This window comes from Amblyomma americanum, chromosome 1, assembly GCF_052857255.1.
Source record: "Amblyomma americanum isolate KBUSLIRL-KWMA chromosome 1, ASM5285725v1, whole genome shotgun sequence".
NCBI classification, from domain to species: domain Eukaryota; kingdom Metazoa; phylum Arthropoda; class Arachnida; order Ixodida; family Ixodidae; genus Amblyomma; species Amblyomma americanum.
The window spans coordinates 415,427,081-415,441,152 of NC_135497.1; positions in this window are offsets into that span (position 1 = coordinate 415,427,081).

Here is a 14,072-nt window from a genome sequence, read left to right on the forward strand (position 1 = left end):
TGCTGCTGCTGCTGCTTTGCTGCTGCTGCTGCTGCTGCTTTGCTGCTGCTGCTGCTTTCCTGCTGCTGCTTTGCTGCTGCTGCTTTGCTGCTGCTTTGCTGCTGCTGCTGCTGCTGCTCTTTGCTGCTGCTGCTGCTGCTGCTGCTGCTGCTGCTGCTGCTTTGCTGCTGCTGCTGCTGCTTTGCTGCTGATGCTGCTGCCTTGCTGTTGCTGCTGCTTTGCTGCTGCTGCTTTGCTGCTGCTGCTTTGCTGCTGCTTTGCTGCTGCTGCTTTGCTGCTGCTGCTGCTGCTTTGCTGCTGCTGCTGCTTTGCTGGTGCTGCTTTGCTGGTGCTGCTTTGCTGCTGCTGCTTTTCTGCTGCTGCTTTGCTGCTGCTGCTTTGCTGCTGCTTTGCTGCTGCTTTGCTGCTGCTTTGCTGCTGCTGCTTTGCTGCTTTGCTGCTGCTGCTTTGCTGCTGTGGCTTTGCTGCTGCTGCTGCTGCTTTGCTGCTGCTGCTGATTTGCTGCTGCTGCTGCTTTGCGGCTGCTGCTGCTTTGCTGCTGCTGCTGCTGCTTTGCTGCTGCTGCTGCTGCTTTGCTGCTGCTGCTTTGCTGCTTTGCTGCTGCTGCTGCTTTGCTGCTGCATTGCTGCTTTGCTGCTGCTGCTCCTTTGCTGCTGCTGCTGATGCTGCTTTGCTGCTGCTGCTTTGCTGCTGCTGCTGCTGCTTTGCTGCTGTGCTGCTGTTGCTGTTGCTGCTGCTTTGCTGCTGCTGCTGCTTTGCTGCTGCTGTGCTGCTGCTGCTGCTTTGCTGCTGCTGCTGCTGCCTTGCTGCTGCTGCTGCTGCTGCTTTGCTGCTGCTGCTGCTTTGCTGCTGCTGCTGCTTTGCTGCTGCTTTGCTGCTGCTGCTGCTGCTTTGCTGCTTTGCTGCTGCTGCTTTTCTGCTTTGCTGCTGCTGCTTTGCTGCTGCTGCTTTGCTGATGCTACTTCTGCTTTGCTGCTGCTGCTCCTTTGCTGCTGCTGCTGATGCTGCTTTGCTGCTGCTTCTTTGCTGCTGCTGTTGCTGTTGCTGGTGCTTTGCTGCTGCTGCTGCTTTGCTGCTGCTGCTGCTGCTTTGCTGCTGCTGCTGCTTTGCTGCTGCTGCTGCTGCCTTGCTGCTGCTGCTGCTTTGCTGCTGCTGCTGCTGCTGCTGCTGCTTTGCTGCTGCTGCTGCTGCTTCTGCTTTGCTGCAGCTGCTTTGCTGCTGCTGCTTTGCTGCTGCTGCTGCTACTGCTGCTGCTTTGCTGCTGCTGCTGCTACTGCTGCTGCTTTGCTGTCTGCTGCTTTGCTGCTGCTGCTTTGCTGCTGCTGCTGCTTTGCTACTGCTGCTGCTTTGCTGCTGCTGCTGCTTTGCTGCTGCTGCTGCTTTGCTGCTGCTGCTTTGCTGCTTTGCTGCTGCTGCTTTGCTGCTTTGCTGCTGCTGCTTTGCTGCTGCTGCTGCTCTGCTGCTGCTGCTTTGCTGCTGCTGCTGCTGCTGCTTTGCAGGTGCTGCTTTGCTGCTGCTGCTGCTGCTTTTTTGCTGCTGCTGCTGCTTTGCTGCTGCTGCTGCTTTGCTGCTGCTTTGCTGCTGCTGCTGCTGCCTTGCTGCTGCTGCTGCTGCTTTGCTGCTGCTGCTGCTGCTTTGCTGCTGCTGCTGCTTTGCTGCTGCTGCTGCTGCTGCTTTGCTGCTGCTGCTTTGCTGCTGCTGCTTTCCTGCTGCTGCTTTGCTGCTGCTGCTGCTTTGCTGCTGCTGCTTTGCTGCTGCTTTGCTGCTGCTGCTGCTTTGCTGCTGCTGCTTTGCTGCTGCTTTGCTGCTGCTGCTGTTTGCTGCTGCTGCTGCTGCTGCTTTGCTGCTGCTGCTGCTGCTTTGCTGCTGATGCTGCTGCCTTGCTGTTGCTGCTGCTTTGCTGCTGCTGCTTTGCTGCTGCTTTGCTGCTGCTGCTTTGCTGCTGCTGCTGCTTTGCTGCTGCTGCTGCTGCTGCTGCTGCTTTGCTGCTGCTGCTGCTGCTTTTCTGTTTTGCTGCTGCTGCTGCTTTGCTGCTGCTGCTTTGCTGCTGCTGCTTTGCTGCTTTGCTGCTGGTGCTTTGCTGCTTTGCTGCTGCTGCTTTGCTGCTGCTGCTTTGCTGCTGCTGCTGCTTTGCTGCTGCTGCTGCTTTGCTGCTGCTGCTGCTGCTTTGGTGCTGCTGCTGCTGCTTTGCTGCTGCTGCTTTGCTGCTGCTGCTGCTTTGCTGCTGCTGCTGCTGCTTTGCTGCTGCTGCTTTGCTGCTGCTGCTTTGCTTCTGCTTTGCTGCTACTTTGCTGCTGCTGCTGCTGCCTTGCTGCTGCTGCTGCCTTGGTGCTGCTGCTGCTGCTTTGCTGCTGCTGCTGCTGCTGCTGCTGCTGCTGCTGCTGCTGCTGCTTTGCTACTGCTGCTTTGCTGCTCCTGCTTTGCTGCTGCTGCTGCTTTGCTGCTGCTGCTGCTGCTTTGCTGCTGCTGCTGCTCCTTTGCTGCTGCTGCTGCTGCTTTGCTGCTGTTGCTGCTTTTCTGCTGCTGCTGCTCCTTTGCTGCTGCTGCTGCTTTGCTGTCTGCTGCTTTGCTGCTGCTGCTTTGCTGCTGCTGCTGCTTTGCTGGTGCTGCTTTGCTGGCGCTGCTTTGCTGCTGCTGCTTTACTGCTGCTGCTGCTGCTTTGCTGCTGCTTTGCTGCTGCTTTGCTGCTGCTGCTGCTTTGCTGCTGCTGCTGCTTTGCTGCTGCTGCTGCTTTGCTGCTGCTGCTGCTGCTTTGCTGCTGCTGCTGCTTTGCTGCTGCTGCTTTGCTGCTGCGGCTTTGCAGCTGCTGCTTTGCTGCTGCTGCTGCTTTGCTGTTGCTGCTGCTGCTTTACTGCTGCTGCTTTGCTGCTGCTGCTTTGCTGCTGCTGCTTTGCTGCTGCTGCTTTGCTGCTTTGCTGCTGCTGCTTTGCTGCTTTGCAGCTGCTGCTTTGCTGCTTTGCTGCCGCTGCTTTGCTGATGCTACTGCTGCTTTGCTGCTGCTGCTCCTTTGCTGCTGCTGCTGATGCTGCTTTGCTGCTGCTGCTGCTGCTTTGCTGCTGCTGCTGCTGTTGCTGCTGCTTTGCTGCTGCTGCTTCGCTGCTTCTTTGCTGCTGCTGCTGCTTTGCTGCTGCTGCTGCTGCGTTGCTGCTGCTGCTGCCTTGCTGCTGCTGCTACTTTGCTGCTGCTGCTGCTTTGCTGCTGCTTCTGCTTTGCTGCTGCTGCTTTGCTGCTGCTGCTGCTTCTTTGCTGCTGCTGCTGCTGCTGCTTTGCTGCTGCTGCTGCTTTGCTGTCTGCTGCTTTGATGCTGCTGCGGCTTTGCTGCTGCTGCTGCTTTGCTGCTGCTGCTTTGCTGCTGCTGCTTTGCTGCTGCTGCTGCTGCTTTGCTGCTGCTGCTGCTGCTTTGCTGCTGCTGCTTTGCTGCTGCTGCTGCTTTGCTGTCTGCTGCTTTGATGCTGCTGCGGCTTTGCTGCTGCTGCTTTGCTGCTGCTGCTTTGCTGCTGCTGCTGCTGCTTTGCTGCTGCTGCTGCTGCTTTGCTGCTGCTGCTTTGCTGCTGCTGCTTTGCTGCTGCTGCTTTGCTGCTGCTGCTTTGCTGCTGCTGCTTTGCTGCTGCTGCTTTGCTGCTCCTGCTGCTTTGCTGCTGCTGCTGCTGCTTTGCTGCTGCTGCTGCTTTGCTGCCGCTGCTTTGCTGCTGCTTCTGCTGCTTTGCTGCTGCTGCTCCTTTGCTGCTGCTGCTGCTGCTTTGCTGCTGCTGCTGCTGCTTTGCTGCTGCTGCTGCTTTGCTGCTGCTGCTTTGCAGGCGCTGCTTTGCTGGTGCTGCTTTGCTGCTGCTGCTGCTTTGCTGCTGCTGCTGCTGCTGCTTTGCTGCTGCTGCTGCTTCTTTGCTGCTGCTAATGCTTTGCTGCTGCTGCTGCTTTGCTGCTGCTGCTTTGCTGCTGCTGCTGCTTTGCTGCTGCTGCTGCTTTCCTGCTGCTGCTTTGCTGCTGCTTTGCTGCTGCTTTGCTGCTTCTGCTGCTGTTTGCTGCTGCTGCTGCTGCTGCTTTGCTGCTGATGCTGCTGCCTTGCTGCTGCTGCTGCTTTGCTGCTGCTGCTGCTTTGCTGCTGCTGCTTTGCTGCTGCTTTGCTGCTGCTGCTGCTTTGCTGCTTCTGCTGCTTTGCTGCTGCTGCTTTGCTGCTGCTGCTTTGCTGCTGCTGCTTTGCTTCTGCTTTGCTGCTGCTGCTTTGCTGCTTCTGCTGCTTTGCTGCTGCTGCTTTGCTGCTGCTGCTGCTGCTGCTTTGCTGCTGCTGGTGCATTGCTGCTGTTGCTGCTTTTCTGCTGCTGCTGCTCCTTTGCTGCTGCTGCTGCTTTGCTGCTGCTGCTGCTGCATTGCTTCTGCTGCTTTGCTGCTGCTGCTGCTGCTTTGCTGCTGCTGCTGCTTTGCTGGTGCTGCTTTGCTGGTGCTGCTTTGCTGGTGCTGCTTTGCTGCTGCTGCTTTGCTGCTGCTGCTTTGCTGCTGCTGCTGCTGCTTTGCTGCTTTGCTGCTGCTGCTTTGCTGCTGTGGCTTTGCTGCTGCTGCTGCTTTGCTGCTGCTGCTGATTTGCTGCTGCTGCTGCTGCTTTGCGGCTGCTGCTGCTTTGCTGCTGCTGCTGCTTTGCTGCTGCTGCTGCTTTGCTGCTGCTTTGCTGCTGCTGCTTTGCTGCTTTGCTGCTGCTGCTTTGCTGCTTTGCTGCTGCTGCTTTGCTGCTTTGCTGCTGCTGCTCCTTTGCTGCTGCTGCTGATGCTGCTTTGCTGCTGCTGCTTTGCTGCTGCTGCTTTGCTACTGCTGCTGCTTTGCTGCTGCTGCTGCTGTTGCTGTTGCTGCTGCTTTGCTGCTGCTGCTGCTGCTGCTTTGCTGCTGCTGTGCTGCTGCTGCTGCTGCTATGCTGCTGCTGCTGCTGCCTTGCTGCTGCTGCTCCTTTGCTGCTGCTGCTGCTGCTGCTGCTGCTTTGCTGCTGCTGCTGCTTTGCTGCTGCTGCTGCTTTGCTGCTGCTTTGCTGCTGCTGCTGCTTTGCTGCTGCTTCTTTGCTGCTTTGCTGCTGCTGCTTTGCTGCTGCTGCTTTTCTGCTTTGCTGCTGCTGCTTTGCTGCTGCTGCTGCTTTGCTGATGCTACTGCTGCTTTGCTGCTGCTGCTCCTTTGCTGCTGCTGCTGATGCTGCTTTGCTGCTGCTTCTTTGCTGCTGCTGCTGCTTTGCTGCTGCTGTTGCTGTTGCTGGTGCTTTTCTGCTGCTGCTGCTTTGCTGCTGCTGCTGCTTTGCTGCTGCTGCTGCTTTGCTGCTGCTGCTGCTTTGCTGCTGCTTCTGCTTTGCTGCAGCTGCTTTGCTGCTGCTGCTGCTGCTACTGCTGCTGCTTTGCTGTCTGCTGCTTTGCTGCTGCTGCTGCTTTGCTGCTGCTGCTGCTTTGCTGCTGCTGCTGCTTTGCTGCTGCTGCTTTGCTGCTGCTGCTGCTGCTTTGCTGCTGCTGCTTTGCTGCTTTGCTGCTGCTGCTTTGCTGATGCTGCTGCTGCTTTGCAGGTGATGCTTTGCTGCTTTGCTGCTGCTGCTGCTGCTTTTTTGCTGTTGCTGCTGCTGCTTTGCTGCTGCTGCTGCTTTGCTGCTGCTGCTGCTGCTTTGCTGGTGCTGCTTTGCTGCTGCTGCTGCTTTGCTGCTGCTGCTGCCTTGCTGCTGCTGCTGCTGCTTTGCTGCTGCTGCTGCTTTGCTGCTGCTGCTGCTTTGCTGCTGCTGCTGCTTTGCTGCTGCTGCTGCTGCTTTGCTGCTGCTGCTGCTTTCCTGCTGCAGCTTTGCTGCTGCTGCTTTGCTGCTGCTGCTTTGCTGCTGCTTTGCTGCTGCTGCTGCTGCTGCTGCTGCTGCTTTGCTGCTGATGCTGCTGCCTTGCTGTTGCTGCTGCTTTGCTGCTGCTGCTTTGCTGCTGCTTTGCTGCTGCTGCTGCTTTGCTGCTGCTTTGCTGCTGCTGCTGCTTTGCTGCTGCTGCTTTGCTGCTGCTTTGCTGCTGCTGCTGTTTGCTGCTGCTGCTGCTGCTGCTTTGCTGCTGCTGCTGCTGCTTTGCTGCTGATGCTGCTGCCTTGCTGTTGCTGCTGCTTTGCTGCTGCTGCTTTGCTGCTGCTTTGCTGCTGCTGCTTTGCTGCTGCTGCTGCTTTGCTGCTGCTGCTGCTGCTGCTGCTGCTTTGCTGCTGCTGCTGCTGCTTTGCTGTTTTGCTGCTGCTGCTGCTTTGCTGCTGCTGCTTTGCTGCTGCTGCTTTGCTGCTTTGCTGCTGGTGCTTTGCTGCTTTGCTGCTGCTGCTTTGCTGCTGCTGCTTTGCTGCTGCTGCTGCTTTGCTGCTGCTACTGCTGCTTTGCTGCTGCTGCTGCTGCTTTGGTGCTGCTGCTGCTGCTTTGCTGCTGCTGCTTTGCTGCTGCTGCTGCTTTGCTGCTGCTGCTGCTGTTTTGCTGCTGCTGCTTTGCTGCTGCTGCTTTGCTTCTGCTTTGCTGCTACTTTGCTGCTGCTGCTGCTGCCTTGCTGCTGCTGCTGCCTTGGTGCTGCTGCTGCTGCTTTGCTGCTGCTGCTGCTGCTGCTGCTGCTGCTGCTGCTTTGCTACTGCTGCTTTGCTGCTCCTGCTTTGCTGCTGCTGCTGCTTTGCTGCTGCTGCTGCTGCTTTGCTGCTGCTGCTGCTCCTTTGCTGCTGCTGCTGCTGCTTTGCTGCTGTTGCTGCTTTTCTGCTGCTGCTGCTCCTTTGCTGCTGCTGCTGCTTTGCTGTCTGCTGCTTTGCTGCTGCTGCTTTGCTGCTGCTGCTGCTTTGCTGGTGCTGCTTTGCTGGCGCTGCTTTGCTGCTGCTGCTTTACTGCTGCTGCTGCTGCTTTGCTGCTGCTTTGCTGCTGCTTTGCTGCTGCTGCTGCTTTGCTGCTGCTGCTGCTTTGCTGCTGCTGCTGCTTTGCTGCTGCTGCTGCTGCTTTGCTGCTGCTGCTGCTTTGCTGCTGCTGCTTTGCTGCTGCGGCTTTGCTGCTGCTGCTTTGCTGCTGCTGCTGCTTTGCTGCTGCTGCTGCTGCTTTACTGCGGCTGCTTTGCTGCTGCTGCTGCTTTGCTGCTGCTGCTTTGCTGCTGCTGCTTTGCTGCTGCTGCTTTGCTGCTTTGCTGCTGCTGCTTTGCTGCTTTGCAGCTGCTGCTTTGCTGCTTTGCTGCCGCTGCTTTGCTGATGCTACTGCTGCTTTGCTGCTGCTGCTCCTTTGCTGCTGCTGCTGATGCTGCTTTGCTGCTGCTGCTGCTGCTGCTTTGCTGCTGCTGCTGCTGTTGCTGCTGCTTTGCTGCTGCTGCTTCGCTGCTTCTTTGCTGCTGCTGCTGCTGCTTTGCTGCTGCTGCTGCTGCCTTGCTGCTGCTGCTGCCTTGCTGCTGCTGCTACTTTGCTGCTGCTGCTGCTTTGCTGCTGCTTCTGCTTTGCTGCTGCTGCTTTGCTGCTGCTGCTGCTTCTTTGCTGCTGCTGCTGCTGCTGCTTTGCTGCTGCTGCTGCTTTGCTGTCTGCTGCTTTGATGCTGCTGCGGCTTTGCTGCTGCTGCTGCTTTGCTGCTGCTGCTTTGCTGCTGCTGCTTTGCTGCTGCTGCTTTGCTGCTGCTGCTGCTTTGCTGTCTGCTGCTTTGATGCTGCTGCGGCTTTGCTGCTGCTGCTGCTTTGCTGCTGCTGCTTTGCTGCTGCTGCTTTGCTGCTGCTGCTGCTGCTTTGCTGCTGCTGCTGCTGCTTTGCTGCTGCTGCTTTGCTGCTGCTGCTTTGCTGCTGCTGCTTTGCTGCTCCTGCTGCTTTGCTGCTGCTGCTGCTGCTTCGCTGCTGCTGCTGCTTTGCTGCCGCTGCTTTGCTGCTGCTTCTGCTGCTTTGCTGCTGCTGCTCCTTTGCTGCTGCTGCTGCTGCTTTGCTGCTGCTGCTGCTGCTTTGCTGCTGCTGCTTTGCTTGCTGCTGCTGCTGCTTTGCTGCTGCTGCTTTGCAGGCGCTGCTTTGCTGGTGCTGCTTTGCTGCTGCTGCTGCTTTGCTGCTGCTGCTGCTGCTGCTTTGCTGCTGCTGCTGCTGCTTTGCTGCTGCTAATGCTTTGCTGCTGCTGCTGCTTTGCTGCTGCTGCTTTGCTGCTGCTGCTGCTTTGCTGCTGCTGCTGCTTTCCTGCTGCTGCTTTTGCTGCTGCTTTTGCTGCTGCTTTGCTGCTTCTGCTGCTGTTTGCTGCTGCTGCTGCTGCTGCTTTGCTGCTGATGCTGCTGCCTTGCTGCTGCTGCTGCTTTGCTGCTGCTGCTGCTTTTGCTGCTGCTGCTTTGCTGCTGCTTTGCTGCTGCTGCTGCTTTGCTGCTTCTGCTGCTTTGCTGCTGCTGCTTTGCTGCTGCTGCTTTGCTGCTGCTGCTTTTGCTTCTGCTTTGCTGCTGCTGCTTTGCTGCTTCTGCTGCTTTGCTGCTGCTGCTTTGCTGCTGCTGCTGCTGCTTTGCTGCTGCTGCTGCATTGCTGCTGTTGCTGCTTTTCTGCTGCTGCTGCTCCTTTGCTGCTGCTGCTGCTTTGCTGCTGCTGCTGCTGCATTGCTTCTGCTGCTTTGCTGCTGCTAGCTGCTTTGCTGCTGCTGCTGCTTTGCTGGTGCTGCTTTGCTGGTGCTGCTTTGCTGGTGCTGCTTTGCTGCTGCTGCTTTGCTGCTGCTGCTTTGCTGCTGCTGCTGCTGCTTTGCTGCTTTGCTGCTGCTGCTTTGCTGCTGTGGCTTTGCTGCTGCTGCTGCTTTGCTGCTGCTGCTGATTTGCTGCTGCTGCTGCTGCTTTGCGGCTGCTGCTGCTTTGCTGCTGCTGCTGCTTTGCTGCTGCTGCTGCTTTGCTGCTGCTTTGCTGCTGCTGCTTTGCTGCTTTGCTGCTGCTGCTTTGCTGCTTTGCTGCTGCTGCTTTGCTGCTTTGCTGCTGCTGCCCCTTTGCTGCTGCTGCTGATGCTGCTTGCTGCTGCTGCTTTGCTGCTGCTGCTTTGCTACTGCTGCTGCTTTGCTGCTGCTGCTGCTGTTGCTGTTGCTGCTGCTTTGCTGCTGCTGCTGCTGCTGCTTTGCTGCTGCTGTGCTGCTGCTGCTGCTGCTATGCTGCTGCTGCTGCTGCCTGCTGCTGCTGCTCCTTTGCTGCTGCTGCTGCTGCTGCTGCTTTGCTGCTGCTGCTGCTTTGCTGCTGCTGCTGCTTTGCTGCTGCTTTGCTGCTGCTGCTGCTTTGCTGCTGCTTCTTTGCTGCTTTGCTGCTGCTGCTTTGCTGCTGCTGCTTTTCTGCTTTGCTGCTGCTGCTTTGCTGCTGCTGCTGCTTTGCTGATGCTACTGCTGCTTTGCTGCTGCTGCTCCTTTGCTGCTGCTGCTGATGCTGCTTTGCTGCTGCTTCTTTGCTGCTGCTGCTGCTTTGCTGCTGCTGTTGCTGTTGCTGGTGCTTTTCTGCTGCTGCTGCTTTGCTGCTGCTGCTGCTTTGCTGCCTGTCTGCTGCTGCTTTGCTGCTGCTTCTGCTTTGCTGCAGCTGCTTTGCTGCTGCTGCTGCTGCTACTGCTGCTGCTTTGCTGTCTGCTGCTTTGCTGCTGCTGCTGCTTTGCTGCTGCTGCTGCTTTGCTGCTGCTGCTGCTTTGCTGCTGCTGCTTTGCTGCTGCTGCTGCTGCTTTGCTGCTGCTGCTTTGCTGCTTTGCTGCTGCTGCTTTGCTGATGCTGCTGCTGCTTTGCAGGTGATGCTTTGCTGCTTTGCTGCTGCTGCTGCTGCTTTTTTGCTGTTGCTGCTGCTGCTTTGCTGCTGCTGCTTTGCTGCTGCTGCTGCTTTGCTGCTGCTGCTGCTGCTTTGCTGGTGCTGCTTTGCTGCTGCTGCTGCTTTGCTGCTGCTGCTGCCTTGCTGCTGCTGCTGCTGCTTTGCTGCTGCTGCTGCTTTGCTGCTGCTGCTGCTTTGCTGCTGCTGCTGCTGCTTTGCTGCTGCTGCTGCTTTCCTGCTGCAGCTTTGCTGCTGCTGCTTTGCTGCTGCTGCTTTGCTGCTGCTTTGCTGCTGCTGCTGCTGCTGCTGCTGCTGCTGCTGCTTTGCTGCTGATGCTGCTGCCTTGCTGTTGCTGCTGCTTTGCTGCTGCTGCTTTGCTGCTGCTTTGCTGCTGCTGCTGCTTTGCTGCTGCTGCTGCTGCTTTTCTGCTGCTGCTGCTGCTTTGCTGCTGCTGCTGCTGCTGCTGCTTTTCTGCTGCTGCTGCTGCTGCTTTGCTGCTGCTGCTGCTGCTGCTTTGCTGCTTTGCTGCTGCTGCTTTGCTGCTGCTGCTTTGCTGCTTTGCTGCTGGTGCTTTGCTGCTTTGCTGCTGCTGCTTTGCTTCTGCGTTGCTGCTGCTGCTGCTGCTTTGCTGCTGCTGCTGCTGCCTTGCTGCTGCTGCTGCCTTGCTGCTGCTTTGCTGCTGCTGCTGCTGCTTTGCTGCTGCTGCTTTGCTACTGCTGCTTTGCTGCTGCTGCTTTGCTGCTGCTGCCGCTTTGTTGCTGCTTTGCTGCTGCTGCTGCTTTGCTGCTGCTGCTGCTTTGCTGCTGTTGCTGCTTTTCTGCTGCTGCTGCTCCTTTGCTGCTGCTGCTGCTGCTTTGCTGCTGCTGCTGCTGCTTTGCTTCTGCTGCTTTGCTGCTGCTGCTGCTGCTGCTGCTTTGCTGCTGCTGCTGCTTTGCTGCTGCTGCTTTTATGCTGCTGCTTTGCTGCTGCTGCTTTGCTGCTGCTTTGCTGCTGCTGCTGCTTTGCTGCTTTGCTGCTGCTGCTGCTGCTTTGCTGCTGCTGCTGATTTGCTGCTGCTGCTGCTTTGCTGCTGCTTTGCTGCTGCTGCTGCTTTGCTGCTTTGCTGCTGCTGCTTTGCTACTTTGCTGCTGCTGCTTTGCTGATGCTACTGCTGCTTTGCTGCTGCTGCTCCTTTGCTGCTGCTGCTGATGCTGCTTTGCTGCTGCTGCTGCTGCTGTTGCTGCTGTTGCTGCTGCTTTGCTGCTGCTGCTTTGCTGCTGCTTTTCTGCTGCTGCTGCTGCTGCTTTGCTGCTGCTGCTGCTGCATTGCTGCTGCTGCTGCTTTGCTGCTGCTGCTGCTTTGCTGCTGCTTCTGCTTTGCTGCAGCTGCTTTGCTGCTGCTGTTACTTTGCTGCTGCTGCTGCTGCTGCTGCTTTGCTGTCTGCTGCTTTGCTGCTGCTGCTGCTTTGCTGGTGCTGCTTTGCTGGTGCTGCTTTGCTGCTGCTGCTTTTCTGCTGCTGCTGCTTTGCTGCTGCTTTGCTGCTGCTTTGCTGCTGCTGCTGCTTTACTGCTGCTGCTTCTGCTGCTTTGCTGCTGCTGCTGCTTTGCTGCTGCTGCTTTGCTGCTGCTGCTGCTGCTTTGCTGCTGCTGCTGCTGCTTTGCTGCTTCTGCTTTGCTGCTGCTGCTGCTGCTTTGCTGCTGCTGCTGCTTTGCTGCTGCTGCTGCTTTGCTGCTGCTGCTGCTGCTTTGCTGCTGCTGCTTTGCTGCTTTGCTGCTGCTGCTTTGCTGCTTTGCTGCTGCTGCTTTTCTGCTTTGCTGCTGCTGCTTTGCTGTTTTGCTGCTGCTGCTTTGCTGATGCTACTGCTGCTTTGCTGCTGCTGCTCCTTTGCTGCTGCTGCTGCTTTGCTGCTGCTGCTGCTGTTGCTGCTGCTTTGCTGCTGCTGCTGCTGTTGCTGCTGCTTTGCTGCTGCTGCTGCTTTGCTGCTGCTTTGCTGCTGCTGCTGCTGCTGCTGCTTTGCTGCTGCTGCTGCTGCTTTGCTGCTGCTGCTGCTGCTGCCTTGCTGCTGCTGCTGCCTTGCTGCTGCTGCTGCTGCTGCTTTGCTGCTGCTGCTTTGCTGCTGCTGCTGCTTTGCTGCTGCTGCTTTGCTGCTGCTGCTGCTGCTGCTTTGCTGCTGCTTCTTTGCTGCTGCTGCTGCTGCTTTGCTGCTGCTGCTGCTGCTACTGCTTTGCTGTCTGCTGCTTTGATGCTGCTGCTGCTTTGCTGCTGCTGCTGCTTTGCTGCTGCTGCTGCTGCTGCTGCTTTGCTGCTGCTGCTTCTGCTCTGCTGCTGCTGCTGCTTTGATGCTGCTGCTGCTTTGCTGCTGCTGCTTTGCTGCTGCTGCTGCTGCTTTGCTGCTGCTGCTGCTGCTTTGCAGGTGCTGCTTTGCTGGTGCTGCTTTGCTCCTGCTGTTTTCTGCTGCTTTGCTGCTGCTGCTGCTGCTGCTTTGCTGCTGCTGCTGCTTTGCTGCTGCTGCTGCTTTGCTGCTGCTGCTGCTGCTGCTGCTGCTGCTGCTGCTTTGCTGCTGCTGCTGCTGCTTTGCTGCTGCTGCTGCTGCTTTGCTGCTGCTGCTTTGCTGCTGCTGCTGCTTTGCTGCTGCTGCTTCTGCTCTGCTGCTGCTGCTTTGCTGCTGCTGCTTTGCTGCTCCTGCTGCTTTGCTGCTGCTGCTGCTTTGCTGCTGCTGCTGCTTTGCTGCTGCTGCTGCTGCTTTGCTGCTGCTGCTGCTTTGCTGCCGCTGCTTAGCTGCTGCTGCTGCTTTGCTGGTGCTGCTTTGCTGGTGCTGCTTTGCTGCTGCTGCTGCTTTGCTGCTGCTGCTGCTTTGCTGCTGCTGCTGCTGCTGCTTTGAAGGTGCTGCTTTGCTGGTGCTGCTTTGCTCCTGCTGCTTTTCTGCTGCATTGCTGCGGCTGCTGCTTTGCTGCTGCTGCTGCTGCTTTGCTGCTGCTGCTGCTGCTTTGCTGCTGCTGCTGCTTTGCTGCTGCTGCTGCTGCTTTGCTGCTGCTGCTGCTGCTTTGCTGCTTCTGCTGCTGCTGCTGCTTTGCTGCTGCTGCTGCTTTCCTGCTGCTGCTTTGCTGCTGCTGCTTTGCTGCTGCTTTGCTGCTGCTGCTGCTGCTTTGCTGCTGATGCTGCTGCCTTGCTGCTGCTGCTGCTCCTGCTTTGCTGCTGCTGCTGTGCTGCTGCTGATTTGCTGCTGCTGCTTTGCTACTGCTGCTGCTTTGCTGCTGCTGCTACTTTTCTGCTGCTGCTGCTTTGCTGCTGCTGCTGCTGCTTTGCTGCTTTGCTGCTGCTGCTTTGCTGCTTTGCTGCTGCTGCTTTGCTGCTTTGCTGCTGCTGCTGCTTTGCTGCTTTGCTGCTGCTGCTTTGCTGCTGCTGCTTTGGTGCTGCTGCTGCTGCTTTGCTGCTGCTGCTTTGCTGCTGCTGCTTTGCTTCTGCTTTGCGCTGCTGCTGCTGCTGCTTTGCTGCTGCTGCTGCTGCTGCCTTGCTGCTGCTGCTGCTGCTGCTGCCTTGCTGCTGCTGCTGCTTTGCTGCTGCTGCTGCTGCTTTGCTGCTGCTGCTGCTGCTGCTTTGCTGCTGCTGCTTTGCTACTGCTGCTTTGCTGCTGCTTCAGCTTTGCTGCTGCTGCTTTGCTGCTGCTGCTGCTTTGCTGCTGCTGCTTTGCTGCTGTTGCTGCTTTTCTGCAGCTGCTGCTCCTTTGCTGCTGCTGCTGCTTTGCTGCTGCTGCTGCTGGTTTGCTGCTGCTGCTGCTGCTTTGCTTCTGCTGCTTTGCTGCTGCTGCTGCTGCTGCTGCTGCTGCTGCTGCTGCTGCTGCTGCTGCTGCTGCTGCTGCTGCTGCTGCTGCTGCTGCTGCTGCTGCTGCTGCTGCTGCTGCTGCTGCTGCTGCTGCTGCTGCTGCTGCTGCTGCTTTGCTGCTGCTGCTTTGCTGGTGCTGCTTTGCTGGTGCTGCTTTGCTGCTGCTGCTTTTCTGCTGCTGCTTTGCTGCTGCTGCTTTGCTGCTGCTTTGCTGCTGCCTTGCAGCTGCTGCTGCTGCTGCTTTGCTGCTGCTGCTTTGCTGCTGCTGCTTTGCTGCTGCGGCTTTGCTGCTGCTGCTGCTTTGCTGCTGCTGCTGCTTTGCTGCTGCTGCTGCTTTGCTGCTGCTGCTGCTTTGCTGCTGCTGCTGATTTGCTGCTGCTGCTGCTGCTTTGCGGCTGCTGCTGCTTTGCTGCTGCTGCTGCTGATTTGCTGCTGCTGCTGCTTTGCTGCTGCTTTGCTGCTGCTGCTGCTGCTGCTGCTGCTTTGCTGCTGCTACTTTGCTGCTTTGCTGCTGCTGCTTTGCTGCTTTGCTGCTGCTGCTTTGCTGCTTTGCTGCTGCTGGTTTGCTGCTTTGCTGCTG